Here is a 16028-nt window from a genome sequence, read left to right on the forward strand (position 1 = left end):
TAGTGCCAAGCCGAATAACTGCCAAGGTGCACCGACGCATTATTTACTTGCTCAATTTGTAGCGCTCTTTCTCTTGAATAAATCGCCCAATTTTTCTAAAGTTGTACTCATTTGTTTGCCTGTACATGTACATCACACCTACTGATTTCCGTCCTATTCGGATGATTCCTTTGTGGTGCTTCGTCTTTTTTTGTTTTTGTTTTAGAGTGTATGTATGTAGAACCAAATGATGAAACTATCTACAATCCTCCTACAAAATCGAGGGCAGCTACATCATAGTATGTAAATGAAACGAAAAATTTTATTTTTGGAGTTTTTTTACATTCAGTATGGAATCATGGAAACTATTTCCCAAATCATTTGTTTTCCCAAAATTATTCTAGGTACCTCCCTCCAGATTCCAGTACACTGCCCCATATGTACATGATTTCATGGATCTCCTAATGTGGTCCCTGTAACAAATGGCTGCTAACAATAAGATTATTTTTCTTTGTATGATCAGTAGGGGAACACACCTCAGACATACACTGATAAATTATAGTTTTGTATGTCCATGTTGATAAAATTTACAGTACTTCTTATAACTGATTAATGTACCATCATGTATTTATATGCATTGGCATATGTTTCATGTTTGTGATCTGTTACATTATCTTTTAAAATGCTATGTTCAGTTTTCATTCTCCTTTACAAACCACCCCTTTTATAAAGCTGATAAGCTAACTTGTTTTCACCATCAAAAATGTGACACTATATGCACTACCATCTTAATGGAAGACTTCTTAACTGCAACTCAGATTCTGTTGGAACATTACTTGGTGTTACCTTCCCTAAGACTAGTTCATCCTATAATAGTCTATTTATTTTGTATTAAGTTGCTCCTTTTACATCCTGCCCCCAAAATACTATATTTTACTTTCTAGCAGTACTTTATTATTGATTAATAAGTGAAATTTTGATAATAACCACCAATCTTTAATCTAATAAATCACAATTTAGTTTCTACGCTGTATGATTTACTGATAGTTTGTTCTTTTATGCAACAATTTTTCAGTCAAACTGCACTGAAAAAACTTATTTTGTTGCAGACCTGAATAACCTCTATCTTAAAAGCTTGTTTCTGTTCATATTCCCATTCTTATTCAACCAATTTGTGGCACTTAATTTAAAGTGGATTTATTTCATTGTAGCATAAAATTTATATTTAAAATTTATTTCACATTTTATGGATACCTTTTCATTGATACAACCCTTGTCCCAGTATTCTTCTGAAATTTATGCTTAAAATATCTGTTGAATATAAACTACAAGAATAAGGCATCTAAATTCACTGTTTCTGACCCTCATCATCACTGCCATTTACACTAGCATTAGTGCCTTATTCATCAATGTCCATTTTCCTGAAAATTTTCGCTACTTCAGTTTTAATATAGAATCCTTGGAACTTCTGTCATCAATGGGCCTTGACAAATATCCATTGACAGACATGCTAAATATCAAGGATACTATTCCTGAAAATTACATTCCTCCATTTTCATTACTGCCTAATCCTTTAGTCATCAGTACTCAGCATATCAGTATGCATTTTACATGTGAGAGGTGTCCATCCCACAGGTTACTGATATCTACATATCCATACTGGTTTGGACTAAAGGATAAAACATTATTCAGTGAAATCGATAGCCAGTTGGAGCAGGAAAGCAAATTTGAAAGAATGTAAGTCAGTAAGAAGAATTTGAAACAACAAGTGCTCACTAAATTATTACTACATCGAGAGAAATCCGGCCATAGGCGCATATATACTCCGTTAGTTTATGTAAAACGATTTCTCACTATTTTAGGATGGCTTGTAGGTACTAGGAATATGCTGCCTGATTCAGCAACTGTCCACACTTCTGTTATTAAAAATGCTGTTGTAGTCAAAAGATATTAACATTTACATTAGAATGGTCTTTTGGGCACAAATGTGGAGGACAGAAGAATTCTTCTAAATGCCAAGAAATTTGAGTTGTGCCATATATGAAGGACTGCATGACCAGTATCTAGTACCACAGTTTTTTGTGCACTCATTGGCGCCAACAATGTTGTTGTTTATCTAAGCTGAGTGAAATTATCTCTGAAACTGACTTTGATTCTTGTCACTAGAAAATTATGTGTGAAAATAGTGCAGCATCGTCTTTTATCACCTTGACTGACATTCTGTTTCACCATATATGACCCTTATTGAAATTTCTTGGGAAGTGACACTGAGTCACTCAGCATGGTGATCACATGTAGCACTAGACATATTCTATGGTTCATTAAAATTCATCAGGTAAATGCTGTATGTGTGCTGAAATGAGTATGGTAGACTGTCATGATCCAGTAATTATTCACATACTTTACTGCCACAGTTATCAGAGAAACTCAGTGTACTACATGGTTATTACTCAAAATATCTTATAAGATGATACTTAAATTAAGTCACTTCCTTCATTTTTGATTCTCTGTTCAAATCTCAGTGATAAGCACTGTTACTATTATGTATAGTCAATGGACATATACAATGTTATTAAAACATATTCATGACAATGTAACTGCTGCTATCTACTTGTAATGTACATGGGCTAAAGGACAGGTATGCACAATCCTATTCTTGGTGCTTATGTATACTGCTATTAGTCAAAGAAAAATTTAGTACTCATTATGATGAAAGGACTGTCATTTTTATAGTTCTCAAGTTATCATTAATGCTTTTATTATGAGGGTGTTCCTTATTGCAGAATTATGAATAGCCTGACATCCGTTGTTACTTTTAGTGTGACACTGTTTCTTTACAGAACTTCATGAACAATGTTTTATTGAAGTAAGAATATGGCTAGAAGATATAATTCTAAAAACATAAAGTAACAGCGTGTCACTACTTACACCAAGCTGTTTGTAGTACTTTACTCTGTACGTAACTCACACATTGTTTTCCCTGAGTTTTTAGATACTTGCAGACAACAGTTATTGATGGTCAAATTTAAAATTAAGAACAAAAATACAGTCAAAATGTTATTATATATAATGTTAGACAACACTCTCATTTCTTTGCTTGTTGTGTAAATATTTGACGATTTTTTTTATTTCACAATGTAAAGAGTATAAAGTACCTTTCAAAAACTGGTAACGGTTCTGTTTGCTACTCTTTCTGCTCAGTGGAAAGTATGGGCCTAGTTTCATTTTTTAAATGGCAAATATTGAAGTATTTCCAGTTTAAAATGTGTGCTGGACCTAGTTTTGCTGCTAAGATGTTTAGATTATAAATCTCACGTGCCATGAATACTAAAATTCTTTAGTATACTTGTCTTTATTTATTGTGCATGAATGTATGACACTTCTCTGCCTAAATTTGTGACTGGACCAACTACGATAGTGACTGCTATTATTTGCATCATTAAAAAATCACTTCATTTCTTAATTACTGTTGTAATCTTGTATGTATTAGGCAACAATACTCACAGTGATTTTGGGCTCACTCTGTTGCTAGTAGTGATACCTTAAGTTCTTGTGCTGCATAATACATATGCTGCAACAAAAGTGAGATAATATATGGCTCTTGGTGAAGGATCCACATGATCCATATAATTTTACTCTTTTGTAAGGGTTCTGGATGTCATTTGCTGTTCAAGTAAGAATGAATAACCCATGAAAAAGGGAAGCCCCAACAACACATGTTGACCAATCAGTTTCCCATAACTTTCTGTTACAGTGCTCCAACAATGTGTTGTGTGCAACATAAATTAAAGCCCAAACATTATAAATAACTAAACCATTGAAGTATAACGATTTAAGCATTCCTTTTTTCTGCAGATATTTTTTGTCTCTTGTAAAAGAAAGTTGTCATTTCTACAGTTGGACAGATATAAGTCTTAACCATATCTCTCATGAGAGTTGTTTTGAAAACTATTTCTAACTTCTTCTGTATAGATTTTGTTAATTATTTGATTCATCAGGATAATAAGCTAAGTCAGTTGTAGTTACTCTATTGTTATACTTAGTGTTTTATGTCATTTGCACATGACCTCCCACATCATGTTATACTACTGAAAATAGCATTTAGAAATAGAAACCATTAACAATTTGAACTGTTTAAACAGTGATATTAGACTTTAAGAAGCTAAGCAGTATTTCTTACTAACTATTATTTGGTTATTATTCATAACTAAAATAAAACTCCATCTTTTGTTGGTATGTCGTAAAGTGTCTAAATGATGTAACAAATATCATAGTAATTTTGTTTGCAATGGGCCCGCAGCTTGATATAAGTACTAACATTAATAAATATCTTTCTTTGGTGGAAAATAGATGTAAAAGCTCAAAGCAATCGTATTTTCATTCTCTTTTATGTTTCATTCCTCAAAAACTCTCTATGCTCTGAGAGTATGCTTTATGAATTGTAATTTATGAGTGGTTCAATTATGGAATGGTATCTCTTAGTATTATTTGATGAAGAGTTTGAGAATTATAAAGATAATTATCACTTACTTTACCTCTCTATTATTCAAGTATTCATTACAAAGTATTTTATATCACATTCTTACAGATTTGTCATTTAAGTATTTTGTACTGGTATGGCAGGTCACAGTAATGGGGTAGTGTAAAATGAAATCGATTATTAATAAAAGAAGCTAAATAATATATTTGAAAATATTTTAATTAATAGCTACTAGTTTCATTAATATTACAACTGTAATAGCAGTTACAAAATATGTAGGAGGTCATAGCACATAAATAGGAGGGAATAAGATATCACAAATCCTCCAAGCAATCTGTGTTAAAACAAACATTCATTCCCAACTAAGACTTTTCAACATAAAGTTGGTTTTGAACCAGACAACAACACTATATATTTTGAATTAGGTAGGTAATACTACATGCACAAATTTGAAGCATTTACATACAACTTAGCCTTTTACACACTGCATCAGCGTACATATTAATATTTCACACTACCACATATACCATTGACATATAACATTAATAAGTACATTATAATAATTAATTCGGATGGGTGTTCTGATGTGTCATTGACAATTTTGGTTTTAATGGAAGGTCCTCTTCATCATTACTTTGTGAATACTTTTAAATTCTTATAGCTATTGGCTTCAAGAAACTATAATATTTTTCAAAAGTTTGCGTTTCTAAAGTACAACAGTACAAAAATCAATTCTTTTAAAAAAGTATAAGGACCATGATTGGCATGCTGTGTACATTATAAAAAATATTCTGATAATATTTTTACAGCAAATGGACGCAATAGAAGAATTGAAGTCTTGTGAACAGAAAGAGAATGGTACTCAATGCTTTAGAAACTTCTTTGATTTGATCATAATGGCTATTATGGTTATAGCCTCTCATTACATTTTTCATAAAAGCATTCACATTTTATTTCCCTCAATTAAAACATCTAGAAAACATAATTGTTTATATAAATATCTCTGAAGATTCAATTATTAATTTATATTTGATTCTGATAGATAACCATCTTCTTCCATTAAATGTGCCATTCAAAGCCTGTGTGAATAATTTAGGGAAATATTATACACACACAGAAGTTTATTAGTAACTGTGTTGTTACTAAAATAGTAGATTTTCGGCGATATAATACTAATTACATAATTATATATAGAATATAATTTTATTATAAAACACTGAAGCTAAATTTCTTCTTTAAACATTGACATCAATAGAAATTTCATATTAAAGAGTGTTGTATACACCAGTATATAAAGTGACTGCTAAATATGGACAAATACGATCTATTTATATTGAATTTGTGGGAAATATATTTATGAATTCATTATATGTCATCAAAACTATGTGTTTTCTACACCTAATTTAACATCATTACATCTAACATCAAGTAAACGTACTTCTTTATGTAGTTGAAAGTAAAACTGTTTTACATGCTCACACAGTTTTATATTGATGTAGATGATCTATATATTGAGAAACAGTAAATGTATATCAACTTGGAGTAAGTCATATTTAAATTTGTGTACATATGTGGAGGAATTTTGATGAAGTAGACTACAAAACACAATCATTTTTGTTTTACTTTCTCACAAGTGAACATCAAAAAGAAACTCAATGGGCAGTCATTACCAATTTGTTATGTAAATCAGGGAGAATTTTGAGTACAGAAAAGAATATTTCGAAATGTGCCTTTAGACCTTAGTATTAATCCAACACATGTGATGAACACCCCTTTGCAGAGAGGTTAATTATCTTTTTCTGCTCTTGCAGATCACTAAAATTACTTTATTTGCTTTATAGGAGCTGTTCAGTACCAAATAATTTACAACTGCAGGCTGGCTGGCTATAAAAATTAACAAAAAGTTATTTATTAATTTCTGATTTTGGAACAAGTAAAACACATTGGCACCTGCCCTCTATATATTCTCTCTCTTGGTTTACTGTATCAAGTCTATGCAGTGTTTTGAGATGTCAAACATAAAGCTCCTAAAGAGATGAGAAAATATAATTGTTTTAAAGGTCCATTTACAGCACCAGTTTCTGTTCTCAGTTAATAACAATGACAGTATAGCCATATTAATGTATATAGGACAGCTGTAGTAACAATAGAAAAACTCTCAACAATCTAGAATAATAATAGCAGATGACAACAATAAATTATATACATGAGTTCACATCATAGTTTGTCCAAAGTAAACAATCACATATTAACATACAGAGTGGCAAATAGATATGAATAATAATGTGTCCAAACGAAAAAGTGATTGACACTTATTTTTCGATTGAATTTCCAGTTGAAACTATTACCACCATAAAAAGTTAGAAATAAGGATGATGTTCCATATTTTTATCCTGTTCCAAATTTCAAAAATGTCATTATTTAATATTACAAAATATTCTTTTTATAGGAAAAATAAACAGGTATAGTTCAGGCTCTCCAATAAACATTCATTCCAAACTATTTCACAATATCATATTGTTTTAAAACTGCATAAAAATGCCTGACACTATAGGAAGTTTACAAGGTGGCTATACAAACACATTTAACTTTTTCCTCTGTGGGTATGTGTGTGTGTGAGTGTGTGTGTGTGTGCACTGAAATTACAGCATGTACTGCTCCTTCCATGAACTCCAAGATGACGCTGGAAGTGTCTATTAAGGATATTTTTCCACTGAATATGCTGAAGAAACTGAATGTAGTGCGCATCCCAGAGATTAGAAGCATTTTGTTTTCATTTCAGACATGACAGCAGAAGTCACATGTTGGTTGCATTCACATCGACACAGCTGCGCCAAATTTGTAGATCTGGAGACCTAATTTCTACCATCATTATGAGATCTTTGGATTATTAGCACTTTACTTCATACACAGCACAATATTTACTTATTACTGCTACATCAAAAAAGTCATTTGTGGCACCCTTAACATGGTGGAAGCTGCACAGCACCTTACTACATCTTACCACTAGTCTGGTACAGTTCGGTTATATTTTTTATCTTTAGTCTCTTACTCCTTACACAACCATGTTTTCACTTTTCCTCCTGCGTAACATATTACATATTAAAATTTGAATGATCACGAAAATAGCAAGTTCATAATGCTCACTACCAATATCCACTCTCCATCTTCTTCCAGGATATGTCGCCCCACACGACCGACAGAGGGCAGGCGGACCGGACGCCTGGGCTGTCCCCAAGACCTCGCGACGCCTCGATGGTGGTGATCACTCAGCAAGTCGTCGGCTCCAGAGCACTTACTGGCTGGCAACATTCGGTCGACGACAACCTAAAAGGAATCAAGCACATGTTCGTTATATAGTGTCACGCTTTGGTAACATTTGACGATTCACCGCTCCAGCAGAAGCAGTGACGTTAGAGGATGAGCGTTTTGACAAGATGGGTTGGAAATCATATCAAAGAAATTTGGCTTAAGCAGCATGACAAGATCAAGTGACGTAAGAGCAATATGAGAAGTTTACAGTCTCTTAATAACTAGAATTTTCTGTTGCTCCTGATGAGAGCTTCCACACAGCATGAAACATACACAGATGTATATGTAATGTTTAAACTAACCTTAGCAATTCACTGAGCTCTAATAAATGTAGGGAAGAGTTTTCCCTGCGTTCTCTTAGATACTGAACACAATTAAAAATGACGGACAGGAGTGCGCAGGACGTTATATTCTAGTGAGAACGAAAATAAAAATTCTGAAGATTTAAACAGACGATTACATCTGATCGACCAAACATTAAGTAATAAACAGATATTTCCCTAGTCTGGCTATAAGTTCATTTTATCAGTAAGAAGAAAAACTAGTCCCTATACTCCTCTAGGATCTGGACTGTCACTTTTTTAGTTCTAACACAGATATTTTTTCAGTTAATACGCTGTCGAAACAAATTTCGTTTTCTGTTCAATATTTCAGCAGGTAATGTAGTTCTCTTCGCCAGAAGCTGCGACCGATCATTGCAAGCGCGTTTGCTGTCTGGAATTCAGCGTTAATATAAGTACCTTTGGCCAATGTACCGCTATTAACCCTTGATCTTGGCGCCCGCAACATCATTTGTTTTACGTTTATTCTCTCGCATCTGCTGCACCGACCAGAAAAATGTACATTACATTTTTTCTGTATTATGTGGAGTCAGATACTTTAGCATGAGTTCAACGAAATAGATGCGATTGTCCAAAGGCTCCCTTATACAGGCAGGTCTGTCCCTTTCAGTTACGTTTTCCAATACAGTTATTTCCTGGTCTGCTTGATTACTTGATCCTAGACTGTTGGATCTTCCGTCACGATACCCGTGATGTTCGTAGCCCATTTTACGATCATACTCTACTGGTAACACCGGAAGAGGATTTAGTCTGTCGTATCCTTCCAAGCAAACAGTGGGCATGTCCTTCACCTCCATCTCAGTAATACCACTCATAAAGACTGAAAACGCATCGAGCGAGGTGTCGCGATGGCACTCAACTAACATTCGAGAGGGAAGGAGTTTCATCCGGCCTTTCACATTCAGGTTTTTCTTGGTTTCCCTTATGAGCGTAAGACAAATGACGAGTTAGTGGCTTATAAAGGAGACGGTCGATTTCCTTTCGCATTCTTCTCCAACCCGATGTCGTGTGCGGATAATCCCGTCGTCGGCGGGACGATAGACTATTTTCTTCCTTCCTTTCCTTCCGTCACAACGCAAAGCAATTTCCTGGAAAAAATACCTGGTATTTGACCGCGTCGTTACGTTGCATTATAGGCTAAAGTAACGTCCACTTGCAACAGGGGCCGAAAGAGTGTTGTCTTCAGGGCGAGCCCAAACTCAACCGACAGAATTTCAGATTTTGGTCAGAAATCTTTTCTGAGTATTTTGGTATAACGGAGCAGTGGTCTCTGCTGGCTCGTCTAATTTAAGTAAGGTCATTATGATTCATTCGGCTTGTTCACCCAGGTGAAGGTGATTAAAGGTTACTGCGGAAACAGCTCATAATACCGTTATTGCATCGCTCGTCCAATCCATTCATTGAACCTATACACGAGGTGCACTTTGGCCAACTTTTCGCCAGTAAAGATATCGATAATTGCTGTGTACCGCTGCTGAGACACAACTAACGCAAGTAGGAAAACAAACTCGAGACAGTACTGAATACAAACTTGAGGGCAAAGCGTACAGTCAACAGCAATTACTGCGAACGAATGGGACAGATTTGCTTCCAAACGGGGTTGGATAGTTGATTTGGAGGAGGGTACAAAACAGCGAGGTCATCGGTCCCATCGGATTAGGGAAGGATGGGGAAGGAAGTCGGCCGTATCCTTTTCAAAGCAACCCCCCCGGTATTTCCCTGAAGCGATTTAGGGAAATCACGGAAAACCCGACACTTTCTGTCTACTATAATATTCAGTGATGAAGTGAAGTTTACCAGGAACACAGTGCAGAATTTTCACAACACTTACGTGTGAGCGGAAGAGTATAGTTTTGGAAACAAGACATCAACAGCAGTTTAGCAGTAGTATCACAGGAGACAGGTTAATTGGATGCTCTTTCTCCATGGCACATCACTAGTGACAAAGCACAAAAAGCTTTTCTGGACTGAAAACATTTTTTAATAAGACCTTGCACCCTCTGAACATGGTATGGATGAAACAGTTGACTCTTGACACTTTCTGTACTGTCACGTGCCTAACATTCACCGTTTATGCGGTTTCTCTGGTGTTGCTGGCGCTGTTGTTCGCTAAACTAAACTCCGTCCGAAAAGACCATGAAGGTCCAACGGTCCCGACCGGCCGCCGTATCTGCCTCAGCGCACAGGCGTCACTGGATGCGGATATGGAGAGGCATGTGGTCAGCATACCGCTCTCCCGGCCGTATGCGAATTTATGATACCGGAGCCGCTACTTCCCGATCAAGTGGCTCCTCAGTTTGCCTCACGAGGGCGCAGTGCAGCCCGCTGGCCAATAGCTTTCGGCAGACAGGACGGTTACCCATCCAACTGCTAGCCCAGCCCGACAGCGCGTAACTTCGGTGATCTGGCGGGAACCAGTGTTATCACTGCGGCATTGCTCTCACTATAACGAATTACTCGACCTTCTAAATCAGGTGTTCTAGTCTTCCACAATGAAATTACTTTTTTTCAATAGAGCCTTTTCTCCACAAGACATTCATATGTTGTTGGAAAGGTCTTATTGTTTGGTATACGTCTATTAGGAAATCTTTCAGTATGCAAACATGTGGTTTCAGATGCATTCCAATGTCCAAATCAATACATCAGGTACTTGTCCGTCTTGGGCTGATTACGATACATTTCAGCCGAAAATATACACCACACACTAGCGCAATAAGAATATGGTCGAGTAGGCGTCACGCCCGTTGCTGGAAGTCAGAAGCAAGACGTCGCTCTCCAGCTGAAGTCGCTAATGCATGTTTGTTCGTTGGTGACCATTTCGGAAATAGCCGATTCGATACATGGTGAAGACAGAATGTTCAGTACACACTGAACACCAGTCCAATAAGAACTGTAGCGTAATCTTCCACTACAGATTTTGTTCTCAATACCAAAAGGATTTGTTTCATTATTAGCACTGTGGCAACTAAGATACGTATACGAAGTCTTTGACTTAACAGTCCCGAAAATTAAAAAAAAAACATTTATAACGATAAAAGATACCTGTAGAACCAAGCTGGAAACCTGGAAACAAAAACACAGGAACGAAGCAAACATGTAACAACGAAGTGATTGTAACTAATAAAATTTAAAAAAAAATACTTGATCGTATGTGTACTGAAACTTTTTGCATGTTTTTGAGTCTGCTATGTATTCCCCACAGGTGACGCACATATTAGTTAAAACATGTATAAAAGCACAAAGCAGTCATAAGAAGTCACCAGTTACTGGTAAGATCGTGTTTTTACTTGTATTTTAAAGGGATGGTTGCGGATACACCCTAATAAATATGTGTACGTCTTACCCTAACTATTGCTTCCTTTTTTCTGCCTATTATTACTGCGCCAACTATACTTTGTTATTATCTTCACTAGGAGAAGTGGTCTGAAGCAGCTCTCCATGCCACTCTATCTTGTGCAAGCCTCTTCATCTCTCGGTAACTACTGCAACGCACATACATTTGAACCTGCTCGCTACACTCAGTAGGTAGTCTTTAGTCAAGCCTTGATCTCCTTCTACAGTTTTTATGCTCCACGTTTCGCTTCATTACCAAAATGACAATTTCTTGATGCCTTAGGGTGCGGCCTATCAATCGATCTGTTCTTGTAGGCGAATTAAGATATAAATTTTTCGAGCGACCTTGCTGCAGTGTATAGTGTAACATGGTGTGAGTTTATGTCAGTCCTTTTGTTAGGAGAACTTAATGAAGGTTCAAGTATTACAGAACGCGATATAAGCAGCGGTACCAATGCCAATATACCAATTTACCCAAAAAATCTAGGAGAAATTCCCCATATTTGGGAAGGAAAACTTCCCGATTCCCTGCAAATTCCCCACATAATAGGATATTTGAGTTTTTTCTGGTAGTCGTCTTGAATTAATTACTGATTACATTATTTCACTCTCATAATAGGCTTTTATTCTCCATAAATTTAAGTATTTAAACGAAAAGCAGAATTTCAAGTATTTCGAGAGGCCACAAAAACGTTTTTTATATGGCGTGATGCTTCGCTCTATGCGTGCACTCAACAGCTTTTTCTCGCGTGCGCTCAGCTATTGTTTGTTCAGCCTCGCTTAAGTAATATCTATGTATAAAAGAGTATTTATCTACCTTTTTATATTTTATTGCCTGAAATCTTATCTATGAAACTCATTCCGAACTTAAAGTCTTGAAAATCATTAGAACAACACCAGCAACAAACGCACCAATCATCAAATTGTCGATGTATCAACTACGTGATATTAATAACCAGTAAATCGTTAAAATCCCTACATATTCCCCGTATAATGCCAATCGCACAAAATCCCCAACTGAATTGACATTCCCCACAGTTTAGGGGCTTCCCCACAAATTGGCAACTCTGGATGTAAGATCTAATTTATTTGTTCAACGGACTTTGTTGAACTGACTACGAAAAGTTTTTCAGACTGCGAGAGCGAGGTAGATGTCCTGTAGCCGTAGTATCACTTTCCTTTGGAGAGCAAATCTCGAAATGAACATACGAGCACGCAACAATGTGGTTCGATGACTCAACGAGTACGGTCGTGTGTATTGATTAGCAGCAGTTTGCACTATGCCATTACTACCTGTCGTCATTCAATGCCAGTTTTTCGGGACAGTATCTGGTCAGTGATATTTCTGTTTAAATCAGTGTAATGTTTTCAAGAAAACAGAGCAGCAAAAGTTTAAGGTACATAGAGCATTTTTTACTCATCCGCAAGTGACGGATATGAATGTGCACATCAATGTGCCATTGGATATTCGATTTCTGAATATTTCCCGGCGAGTCTGCAAGCACCGTCACTTCATTGGGAGAATTAATAACCCATTGATATTTTGTGGAAATCACATCCGTGAGTCAGTTCAGTACTATAACTGTACCAGTACAGGCTCCGAAGATTCTGTGTGTGAGGGTAAATGCAATGCGGAGTTTCAGACGATCGTACTACAATATTTAGTGGAGCTAATCGACAAGATCTTCAAGGACAGAGCAGCCACTTCTGGAAATTCTCCGAAATTTTGTGAGCTATACAGAATCCACTGAATTCACGGCATTGCTAATAAGTTAAATTAACAACAGATAAATAACAGGAAAACTTGCACTTGACGAAATAAGGTTGTTGATAATAATAAGATTACCCAAACAAAAATTATGAACTAAAAATCAATTTCTTAGTTAAAAAACGTAAGGTGACAAATGATAAAACCAGTTCCCGTCAGATGATAGAAATTAAGCGCTGTCGGGTTCGGCTAGCACGTGGATGGGTGACCGCCCGGGTCTGCCGAGGGCTGTTGCCAAGCGACGTACACTCAGCCCTTGCGAGGGCAGTTGAAGAGCTACTTGACTGTGAAGCAGCGGTTCCGGTCACGAAAACTGACGACATGCAGTAATACTGTACCAACAGCCATTAGTGTGACTGTTTTGTTAGGCAACCGATTCGACGTTCGAACCACGCCACCTTGAGGCCTGTCGCAAGAATGACACGAAGTAAGACTGGTGCAACTTTCTGTCACTTGTGTGGCGGTGTGACGATCACACAGGTTTATAAAGTTCGGAGATCTAGGTCAGGGATATCCAAACTACGGCCCGCGGGCCGAAACCGGCCCGCGAGGGCCGGCAAACCGGCCTGCGTTAGTTGGCCGGACATCCCCGGTATCCGGCCCGTAAATTATTTGAGGTGGTACCTATACTGCCAACAATTGAGTTTCGAAGCCTATCGGGACCAATACACCGCGACATTGGCTCTGCTACTCGCTACAAGACTACATAACTAAACTTATTGTTGCACCGCTTGAAATAGCAATGCGTTGACATACTCTACCTCTGTTACGTCTTGCAGTAATAGTGTTGCTAACAATGATTTTGAGATTGCGTTAACTTTGCAGGACGCTTTCATGAAGAATGTGCAGTGACATACTTTTTTGTCGGTGAAATTCGCCAGAATAAAATACGCCAGAATTTCGGCCAATTACGTCCACCAATCAAAATTATGTGATTAAATAAAAATCGTAGTTCGTTTCAGCACTAGCTATTCCAACAACCTTAGATTTTTGTGATTTCATCTTTCCTTTAGCTTACATTACGGTGATCGTGGAGTGCTAGCGTACTTTAATCCCACTAGGAAGATTTTGGCCCTTATGACTTCGTAGACAAGTCAATGTGGCCTGAGGACTAAAAAGTTTGGAGACCCCTGATCTAGAGAACCAGATACGATTATTGGTGCCTTGTCGTGTACATACACGAGTGGTTCTTAGTGTCACTCATGCGACAGGTCTGACGATGACGTGACTGGAACGTCGAAACTGGTAGCCAAATAAAACAATCAAAATGGCGCCTGTTGGTACAGTGTTATTACATTTGATCGACGAGCTACTGTCCCATACTCCTGACCCCAGGATGGAGTTACTTTACAAAACTGATAATGGCCGGAAGGGCGGTCTGCCGACCACGCACCCCCCCCCCCCCCCCATCCTATCGCCTAAGACACGGCGATCGGTCGGTACCGTTGGGATTTCAGAGGCCTATTCGGCCGTAATGACGTAAACTCCTTTACTGTCCAATTTGATTTTCTACTTCTTCACCAATAATCCGATCTATCCACTTAATCTTCAGCACTCATCTTACTACCATTACTGCACCAACTATTCCAGGAACAGTTCTCCCTATTCATTGCGGGTAAATTATAATGCGTTGGCAGTACTGGGTGATCAAAAAGTCAGTATAAATTTGAAAACTTAATAAACCACGGAATAATGTAGACAGAGAGGTAAAAATTGACACACATGCTTGGAATGACATGGGATTTTATTACAACAAAAAAAAAGTTCACAAAATGTTCGACAGATGGCGCTGGACTGCTACCGTGATGGGTGAGAGGTACGCCGATATGCTACAGGATCGCATCATCCCCAGCCTGGCTGATAAACACCTGCTGGAACGTACGATGTTTATGCAGGATGGCGCTCCACCCCACATTGCTAGACGCGTGAAAGATCTCTCGCGCGCGTCGTTTGGTGATGATCGTGTGCTCAGCCGCCACTTTCGTCATGCTTGGCCTCCCAGGTTCCCAGACCTCAGTCCGTGCGATTATTGGCTTTGGGGTTCCTGAAGTCGCAAGTGTATCGTGATCGACCGACATCTCTAGGGATGCTGAAAGACAACATCCGACGCCAATGCCTCACCATAACTCCGGACATGCTTTACAGTGCTGTTCACAACATTATTCCTCGACTACAGCTATTGTTGAGGAATGATGGAGGCCATATTGAGCATTTCCTGTAAAGAACATTATCTTTGCTTTGTCTTACTTTGTTGTGCTAATTATTGTTATTCTGATTAGATGAAGCGCCATCTGTCGGACATTTTTTGAACTTTTGTATTTTTTTGGTTCTAATAAAACCTCATGTCATTCCAAGCATGTGTGTGAATTTGTACCTCTCTATCTACATTATTCCGTGATTTGTTCAGTTTTCAAATTTATACTGACTTTTTGATCACCCGGTATATCAGAATTTTGGATACGGCCTCGGAAATGCCCTTTCTCTTTCATTGCAGGAGATTTCTTCTGTGATGAAAGGATGCGTTTACTCGTCCTCATAACGATACGCTGGTCGTTGCCGTTCCGATCGACTCGCGTTCTCAGATGGAGATGAATAAGAAGCGTCTTAGAGACGAGCGCAGTATGCTGCTTCGTGCTACGTTAATTCTCTCCCAAAAAAAAAAGTCGCATGGCTTGCGCGACAGGACAGTAAGGGAAGTTGATGAGGGGAAGAGGTGTGGAGGGGCGAGGGCGGAAGGGGCAGAAAACGTCGGGAGGAGGGGAAGGAGAGAGAGGAGGGGAGATAGAGGGGGGGGGGGCGAGCCTTCCGTTTTCCT

At 37.8% G+C, this 16028-nt stretch overlaps 1 long non-coding RNA gene across 1 annotated transcript in view; it reads right to left on the reverse strand.

Annotated features, from left to right (window-relative positions):
* Positions 1–2567: 2567 nt before the first annotated feature.
* LOC126175698 (uncharacterized) overlaps positions 2568–16028 on the reverse strand; it is a 408285-nt gene continuing 394824 nt past the window's right edge. Inside the window, exon 3 of the long non-coding RNA XR_007535604.1 lies at positions 2568–7786. This is a non-coding gene — a long non-coding RNA (uncharacterized LOC126175698). The remainder of the gene's footprint in view (positions 7787–16028) is intronic.

Source organism: Schistocerca cancellata, chromosome 1 (genome assembly GCF_023864275.1).
Source record: "Schistocerca cancellata isolate TAMUIC-IGC-003103 chromosome 1, iqSchCanc2.1, whole genome shotgun sequence".
In the NCBI taxonomy this organism is placed as follows: domain Eukaryota; kingdom Metazoa; phylum Arthropoda; class Insecta; order Orthoptera; family Acrididae; genus Schistocerca; species Schistocerca cancellata.